Raw genomic sequence first — 9893 nt, 5'->3', positions numbered from 1 at the left:
GCAGGCGGGGAACCTTGGCTTCCTCCTTCACTGGAGCAAGCAAGCCTCCTGTTCGCTTCAGCTGCCTGGCTGCCGGCCACCATCTTGGTTGGCAGTTAATTTGCATATCGCCCTGATTAGCCAATGGGAAGCGTGTCGGAGGTACGGTTAATTACCATGTTTGTCTATTATTAGATAGGATTAATTGGGGTGACATTGGGTAACAAGATTATATAAACCTGGGTTTATATAAGCGTGGCTCAGTGATTGAGCATCGACCTATGAACCAGGAGATCATGGTTCGATTTCTGGTCAGGGCACACGCCCAGTTTGCAGGCTCAATCCCCAGTAGGGAACATGCAGGAGGCAGCTGATCAATGATTTTCTATCATTGATATTTCTATCTCTCTCTCCCTCTCCCTTTTCCTTCCTATCTGAAATCAATACAAATATTTTTTAAAAGATTATATAAGTTTCAAGACTATAATGCTATCATTTCTTTCATCTTTTGTGAGCAGGTTATTTTTCTTTGTAGCTTTTGGAAGGGCCTGTGTCATTAGATAAGTTATGGATCAATGATAGAGTATGCTAGTGATTTCTGAATGTCTGTTTCCCTTTCTTCCAGGATGATAGAACCCCTAATTCCTATCTGGGCACAGGCTACCTAGAATAAAGACCATATTCTCAGTCTCACTTGAAATTAAATATGACTATGTCACATGTTTTGGTCGACGATGCACAGTGGAAATGGCATCTGGGAACCTTTCTTAAAGACATCTGGCATGTACCCTTTATCTCCCCCATTTTTTCTGCTTCTTTCATTCTGTTGCTTGGAATTCAAAGGTGATAGTTACTATTTGAACCATAAAAGTGTGGCGGGATAGTAGGAAGCTAGGAAAATTCCTGGGTAAGTGGTAGGGAAAACTGAAATAAGGCCAAACTGTTTGGGCAGTTTGCAGCCAGCTTGTGAATTGCAAGACCTTATCTTCCCCAACCAAGGACACTTAAGAGCAAATGATTAATACCTTTCCTCTCTAACCAGAGAATATAGGAAAGGGGGTAGGAGGAAAGAAGAGGGAGTTTTATCTTACCTACTGAACAAAGAAGTCAGCAATTTTGGGACTTGATAAGATAAATTCACCAAATGCTCTCATAAATTCTGAAAAAAGCCACAACAAAGTAAAAGGGGGACCTTGAAATTTAGTCTATTGTCTAAGATATCCAGCAGAGGAACCTTGAAACCTGTAGATAAGTATGAAATCCCTAAACTTCCACCAGATGGGACATTCAGATTAACTGGGTGCCTGCTTGTGCTGTACACCAAGTGTATTTTTTAAATTTTTGCTTGCCTTGCTTCCTTTTTTTTTTTTTTTTTGAATATTTTTTTTATTGATTTCAGAGAGGAAGGGAGAGTGAGAGAGAGATAGAAACATCAATGATGAGAGAGAATCATTGATCAGCTGCCTCCTACATGCCTCATACTGGGGATGGAGCCCGCAACCAGGGCTCGTGCCCTTACTTGAATTGAACCTGGACCCTTCAGTCCACAGGCTGACGCTCTATCCACTGAGCCAAACCAGCTAGGGCTTGCCTTGCTTCCTTAATAAATTCTCTTGCTTTGCTTCAACACTGCTTGTCTGTCAATCTTTCTTATGAGACTGACTAGAGCTGAGAAGGGATGCTGTTGTTATCAGACAGTCCTCTCCCTCCTACTCAGGGGGCTGGCCAATAACAAGAGCATACCCTAGGGTTGGCAAAGCAGGAAACTGAACAGATCCTTGGGTTCTGAGTGCATTGTGGAGATATCTGCCATCCCAGCTCTGGGTCACCTACCTCAAGACTTTTATGTGACAGATAAATCAACTTTTTTGTTTAAGGCACTCTATTTTGTGTCTCTTACTTCCAAACTAATCATAACTGAGGCTTTGATGATGAACAGGCTGCTGACCTTTTCTGTGGGACAGAATCAATTGGAAGATACTAGTTCTTTATATCTGTAAAGTATTGACTGAAAATATACTTAATGTTTACTAATAATGAATGTCATCTTAAATCATATTGCATCAATTTAATCAAATAGCCATTTTTTCTTTTTAATATTAAGACATACCACATACCATACAATTCACCCTTTTAATGGGTATGGTTCAATGGTTTTTAGACAGAGTTGTGTAACCATCATCATGATCTGATTTGGAACATTTTCATCACCCTAAAAACACACATCTTGTCCAGTAGCAGTCATTGCCTATGCCCCTTTCCCACACTCACTCCTCCAGCCCTAAGCCACCACTAATCTACTTTCTGTCTATATGTTTGCCCATTCTAGTCATTTTAAGTTGTATAAAACCTACTCTTTTGTGACAGGCTTATTTCATTTAGCATGATGTATTCAGAGTTAATCCATGTTATAGCATGTATTAGTATTGCATTCCTGTTTATTGCCAAGTAGTATTGCATTGTATATGGTGTGAGGTAGGAGTACAAATTCATTCTTTTGTATGTGCATATCCAGTTGTTCTAGCCCCATTTGTTGAAAAACCTATTCTTTTCTTCATTAAATTGTCTTAACAGGAATAACCACTTTATTTTTCTGATTATGTGTGATGTGTTCTTAATTATTAAAAAATTAAACATAATAGAAAAGTGCTCTCCCTCTCAGGAGCACACCCATGCCTTTCTTTCCTCTCAGGATATGTCTCCTAAACTCTAAGGGTCCCTACGAAACTGGCAACCAGGGGAGCAATGGGCAGAGGCAGCTTGGGCTGGGCTAACTGCCTGAACCTGTCTCCAAGGCCCCTTTTCTCAAACTTTCCAGTGAGCCAAAGCAGCCCCGCCGAGGCTCTCCTAAGCCCTTCCTTGTTTCACTGTCCCCAGGTGTAACAAATGTACTCTCAAAATAAAATAAAAAAATAAGCATATAAGTAAATAATTTAAAAAGTAAAAGGCCCTTAGAATGCCACTTGCAAAAGATACTAAGTATTACTACTATAAATGAGTGGTTTGAAATAATTGATCTCTAAGGGACCTTCCAGACCTATGAGTATATAAATTTTTACTAGGAACAAATTATTCCCAGAAATACTATTTAACATAAATTCCTATTTAACCTGAGTGATTCCCTGAATACTCAAGTGAAAGGCCTATTGGCCCAGTGATATATCTATTATCCTGTTACTACTATATACCATTTGAAGTTATTTATACCTTTATTCAAATATACCGATCTTTCCTGGAGTACCTATCTATCTCACTAGTGGTATAAAGGAATGGCTGAGAGCACAGAATCAGACTGTCTTGTTTTAAATTCTAGCTACAGTGGGTGTGATCTCAGACCAGTTACTTAACCTATCTGTGGAAAATAGGGACCATATTGCCAAAATTATAGGCAAATTGTGAGGATTAAGGAGATAATACACATAAGGTGCTTTAGGACAATACCTGGCACTTAGTAAGTGCTTCATGATAAAGCTATATAGCTTCATTGTTATTATTACTAGCATATTCTGGTTTCTGTCACAAAATAGATGATGCATGACCATCAAATTAGTGTTTTCTAAACTTAATTTGAGATTACTGTGTATAGGGATATTGGGTAGATTTATGGCGTTCTGTATTATCTCCTGTAAGACACAAAGAGTTCATGGTAGCTCCATTTTTTTTTTTCTAAAGGATTGGAAGAGACAAGAGTAGCTGAAGGTAAAATGTATTTATCCAAGATAATTATATAGTTGAGACCTTGAACAAAAGCTTTTAAAAAGCTCAATTGACAGGAACAATATATTTGGAGTAGTTTTTAAAGTGAAAAGCATCATTGTACTTACCCACATTCTTTGCCATGAAAAATTTTTTCCCTTTTTAGGGAAAGATATATAATAGAAATGTTAATTATTTATCTTAAATATATCAATAGTTACTTTAAAGGTAAGTGGACTAAATTCTTCAATTAAAAGACCACTATTGGCAGTTTAGGTTTTAAAATAATTGTGTGCTGTTTATAAAAATTAAAAATATAAGAATGTTGAAAAAAATATATTTCATACATACACAGATATACACATATGTATATAATATAGAATATAAAGATCTTGAAATGTTGAAACTAAATTAGAATAGAAAATGTTAAGCATGCAAACACTAACCAAAAGAAAGCTGGTGTAATTATATTAATACTAGAGGCCCGATGCACTGGTAGGGTCCCTCGGCCTGGCCTGTAGGGATTGGGCAGAAACCTGCTCTCTGACATCCCCCAAGGGGTCCTGGATTGCGAGAGGGCGCAGGCCAGGCCTAGGGACCCCACCAGTGCACATGCACTGGGCCTCTAGTATGCATATAAGATCTTTGGTTAATCGCTTCCCACCCTCCCTCCCACTTCCCTCTGAGATTCATCAGTCTGTTCCGTGTTTCCATGCCTGTGCATTGAGCATCTGCCCCCTGGTGGTCAGTGCACATCATAGCTACCAGTCAAATGGTCAAACAGTAGAAAGGTCGCTTAGACTTTTATATATATAGATCAGACAAAGTAAACTTTAAGGCAAAAGCATTACTAGAGATAAAGAGGACTACTTGACAATGATAAAAGGTTGTGTTCACCAGGAAGATACACAACTCTAAATTTGTAGTCACCCAATAACTTAGCCTCAAAATGTGTAAATTGAAAATTGACAGAACTAAAAGAAGAAATAGGCAAACATAGAATCATAGTGAGAGATTTCCAATATGCCTATCTCAGCAATTTATAGAAAACCAAAGCATATACAAATGAATAAATTTGAATATACAAATGAATAAACTTATCTTAATATATATAATTGATTTCAGAGAAAAGAAGGGAGAGGGAGAGAAAGATGGAAACATCAATGATGAGAGAGAATAATTGATCAGCTGCCTTCTGCATACCCCACACTGGGAATTGAACCTGCAACCCGGGCCAACCAGGAATCAAACTGTGACCACCTGGTTCACAGGTCAACGCCCAACCACTCTTGTCTTTAAATCAGATTCTCTGTGCTTTCCTTTTATTTTATTTTTATTATATTACATTTTTATTTTTTTCTGCTTCCTTTTATACACCTGCCCTGATGCATGTTGGAATTTTTCCCACTGCTGTGGATACAACTTTTGTGTGTACAGAGCTACCTACACACCTCCAGGCATGAATCCGGATTTTAGTGGCTTGGAAAAGGCTATCACAACTTGTAATGTAAAGTCCAACCCAATCAATTGCTGTTTCCATTCTCCTTCCATCTTCCCACCCAGGGCTAATTTCCCAGACTGGTGTTTGGTTCCCTGCTGTAACAGCTCCTGTGATCTCCGGGGCATGCAGGACTAGCTAGCCACAATATCACCCACATCTCCTGCTTACCTGATCTCTTCTTACCTCTCTAATCTGGCTTACCTGATCTCTTCTTACCTCTCTCACTCTGGGGCTTTGCTCAGATCTGGTTGTGTAACATTCTTAAGGCGATTTCTCCTTCCTTGACCCAAGGGCTCTTCATTTCGGCAGTCCTTGCCTCTGTGACACAGACCTACTTCACCCCCTCCTGGTGAGCTCTTCTTTGCGGCATTGCCTTATTAAACAAGCGTGCCTGCCTGTTATGGAGCCCTCACCCCTGTTGATTTCTTCCACCCTGCTCTTATTTTTGGAGTCAGTTTCATTTCCTTGTCCTAATTAGTCTCTTCACCACACCTCCTCTGTTTCTTCCTCATTCGTCAGATTTTTAAAAACTGTTTCTTTCCCTCCCTCCATTCCCACCTGTCCTACCTTCAAGTATCATCTCAAAGGATAATCTGAATGAAGCTTCTTTTGCAAGCCCCCCTTCTTGTGCCCTCTCCTTACAGGACTCTTTATTTCACTTACAGCACTCAACTTACTCAACTCAAAATTATAATTACTTATGTTTACCTATCAAAGGCCCGCTCCCTACTAGGTATGTAGGGACTTGAGGGCAAGGTTATTTCTTACTCATCTTTGCAGCTGGAACATAGGAGTTGTTCAGGAACTATTTGTTGAATTCATGCGTGAGATCCCAGAGGATAAAGGCAAATATTTCCTTCAGTTTCTAGGCTGGGACCAACAGTGCCTTGACTGGTTTCACTGTTTATCAGGAAATGGGTTGTATGGACCTGGAAGTGCCAGATGAAATAAAGATTTCCATATACATGTTCATTGATCCTGTAAGGGTTGTCTCGTTCATTCATTCATTCAACAAACATTTATTGACGACTAAGTGCTAAACCTACTGCAAAGAGAGATGACAGGGAATAGGACAAATACCAGGAAGGCATTAGTAATCTGGTTTGAGACTTTGAAACACAAACAACTGACTGTAGGGCAAAGTGAAATAGGTGCTATAATCCAGTACAGACCAAATTCGCTGAGAGCACAAAGAAGAAGGACATGGGATAAATGAGGAGGGTTCAGAAGAAGAGCAACTTAGTTTTTTCCAGTGGACTCATAGCATCACCATGACACAAGGCCCCTGAACATTTCTGAGCCACCACTCAAATCTCTGAACCTCATGGGAGTGGGAGGTAGAGTGGGAAGGAGGAAGCAAGTCAAGTTACTCCAGACCCATGCTGTCTAATTAACCACCTGCCAGATATAGCTACTGGGCACTTGAAATATGGCTAGTCTGAATGGAGATGTACATAAGGGTAAAATATAACTGGATTGTGAAGACTTAGTACACAAAAATTTTTTTATATTGATTAGTTATTAAAAATAACATTTTAGATATATTGGGTAGAATAAAATATGTTATTAAAATAAATTTCACTTGTTTCTTTTTACTTTTTAAAAACAATATTTTAATTGATTTTTAAAGAGAGAGGAAAGGAGAGAGAAAAAGAAACTTCAATATGAGAGCAAAACATGGATTGGTTGCCTCCTGCATGGGGATCGAGCTTGCAACCAGGGCACGTGGCTTGACCAGAACCAAACCAGTAGCCTTGTGGTGCTTGGGATGCTGCCCAACCAACTAAGCTATACCGGCCAGGGCACTTTTTACTTTTGTTGTTGTTGTTAATCCTCACCTGAGAATATTTTTCCCATTGATTTTTAGAGAGAGTGGAAGGGATGGGGAGAGACAGAGAAACATCAATGTGAGAGAGATACATGGATTGGTTGCTTCCCGCATATGGTCGGGGATCCAGCCAGCAACCCAGGTACAGGCCCTTGACTGGAATTGAACCCAAGACCCTTTAGTCTGTGGGCTGACACTCCAACTACTGAGCCAAACCGACCAGGGCTCTTTTTACTTTTTTATGGGGCTCACATTACATTTATTTCTATTGGACAGCCCTGTTTTAAAAACTCTTCCCAGGTTGCGGGAGCCTAGAAAATTTGGAAAATAGGTGAGGGAAACAGACAGACTTTGACACTGAACCAGGACCCTGGCTCAGTGGTGATTCCCAGCCCTGACCTGTATCCAGACTCCCAGGGACTTCAGTCATCACTTGGGCCTGGGCTGGGGCAAAGTCAAGCCACAGATAGGAATCTTGGTTCTCTCCTTTCTGCATGTCTCTGTGACTCTGGCCACAGGGACAAAGGTGACAGGGAGCTGGTTTGTTTTCTGTATTTCTTTCAACCAGCTTCCTTGAAGACACAGCTTCTGAATGGTGAAGACAGGGGCTAGTGGAGGCTTTCATAATAACACCTAGGCTTCTGATCATTAATCAGTTAGTATACTGCTTGGGTGTGGGGGGGACTTAGTCTATCCAATTGTTGACTTATCTTTGAAACTGTTAAAGATGATATGTATTGTTGACAGCTTTATAACTGTTAAAGATGATATCCTATATAATAAAAGCCTAGGTGGCGTCACGCCCTCACGTGACACCCTCAAGAAATGTCATCACAAGATGGCCACCACAAGATGGCCACCACAAGATGGCTGGCAGGGGAGGGAAGTTGGGGGGGACCAGGCCGGCAGGGGAGCAGTTAGGGGTGATCAGGCTGGTAGGCAGAAGTGGTTAGGAGCAATCAGGCAGGCAGGCAGGTGAGCGGGTAGGAGCCAGCAGTCCTGTATTGTGAGAGGGATGTCTGACTGCCCCTAAGGGGTCCCAGATTGGAGAGGTTGCAGGCCGGGCTGAGGGACACACCCCAGCCCCCCATGCTTGAATTTCATGCACCGGGCCTCTAGTGCAGTGGTTGGCAAACTGCGGCTCAGCAAACCGTGGCTTGTGAGCCACATGCAGCTCTTTGGCCCCTTGAGCGTGGCTCTTCCACAAATACCGGTTCTTCCACAAAATACTGATTTCTGCACATGGGCCACGAAGTTTCAATCGCACTGTACTTGCACACCCACATGTGGTATTTTGTGGAAGAGCCATGCTTAAGGGTCCAAAGAGCCGTATGTGGCTCGCGAGGCGCAGTTTGCCGACCACGGCTCTAGTGTATTAGTAAAATAAAACCTGGAGGGTGTGAGAATAACCAAGCTTCAGCCCCTGATAACAAAGTATAGCTACCTATCCTCTAGTGTGTTGGTTCCCAACTACCCTACTCTACCCTACTTCCCTTACCCTTTGGTTCCGATCTCTCACAACCCTCTGTCTAATGTTCCTAGAATCTTCCCATTCACCAATATCCTTAACATTCACATCCAAGCCTTGACTCCTGATACTCCCTTTGCCAGGAATATTCTCCTGCCTCCCTTATGCTCTGCTGTTTCATGATCCATTTAAAAGTGAGACAACCTAGCCTGTTACGTTCAGAGGTTAGAGCATGGGCCCTCAGACTGAAGGGTCATAGGTTCGATTCCAGTCAAGGGCACATACCTCAGTTGCAGGTTCAATCCCCAGTGCTGGGTGGAGGCACGTGTGGGAGGCAACCAGTTGATGTGCTCTCTCACATTGATGTTTCTCTCTGTGTCTCTCCTCCTCCCTTCCACACTTTCTAAAAAAAAAAAAATCAATGGAAAAAATATCCTCAGGTGAAGATTAAAACAAATAAAGTAAAATAGTAAAGTAAAATAAAATAAAATAAAAATGAGACAAAACTATCCTGGCCAGTGTGGCTCAGTTGGTAGCAGCATCATCCTGTACACTGAAAGGTCTATGGTTTAATTACCAGTTAGGGCACATACACAGATTGCAGAGTCAATCCCTAGCACAACTGATCAATGTTTCTCTCTCACATTGATGCTTCTCTCTTTCTCTCTCCCTTCTCGGTTTGGATCAGTGGATAGAGTGTCGGCCCTTGAACTAAAGGGTTCCAGGTTCGATTCCAGTCAAGGGTACATACCTCAGTTGCAAGCTCGATCCCCTGTCTGGAGGCAGCCAGTAGATGCTCACATCGATGTTTCTGTCTCTCCCCCTCCACTCTCTCTAAAAATCAATGGAAAAATATCCTCAGGTGAGGATTAACAAAAATAAAAAATACAACTAATTTCTGGATATTTATTTTGTTACTTTACTTAATTCACTTATCAGTTTTAGTAGTTTTTTAGTGGAATCTTTAGGGTTCTCTATATAGAATATCATGTCGTCTGAAAATCATGACAGTTTTACTTCTTCCTTTCCTATTCAGATACCTTTTATTTCTTCTTGTCTGATTGCAGTGGCTAGGATTTTCAGTACTATGCTGAATAAGAGTGGTGAAAGCGGCCATCCCTGTCCTGTTCCCAGTCTTAAGGGAAACACTTTTAGTTTTTGCCTATTGAATATTGGCTGTAGGTTTGTTGTATATGGCCTTTATTATGTTGAGGTATGTTCTCTGCATTACCACTCTGCTGAGAGTTTTTATCATAAATGGGTGCTGAATTTTATCAAATGCTTTTTCTGCATCTATTGATATGATCATGTGGATTTTATCTTTCATTTTGTTTATGTGGTGTATGATGTTTATTGATTTACTAGAGGCCCGGTGCACAAAAATTTGTGCACTGGGGGGGGGGTCCCTCGCCCCGGCCTGT

Source organism: Myotis brandtii, unplaced genomic scaffold, assembly GCF_000412655.1.
Source record: "Myotis brandtii unplaced genomic scaffold, ASM41265v1 scaffold521, whole genome shotgun sequence".
NCBI classification, from domain to species: Eukaryota; Metazoa; Chordata; class Mammalia; order Chiroptera; family Vespertilionidae; genus Myotis; species Myotis brandtii.
Note: the sequence above shows the minus strand (reverse complement) of the source record.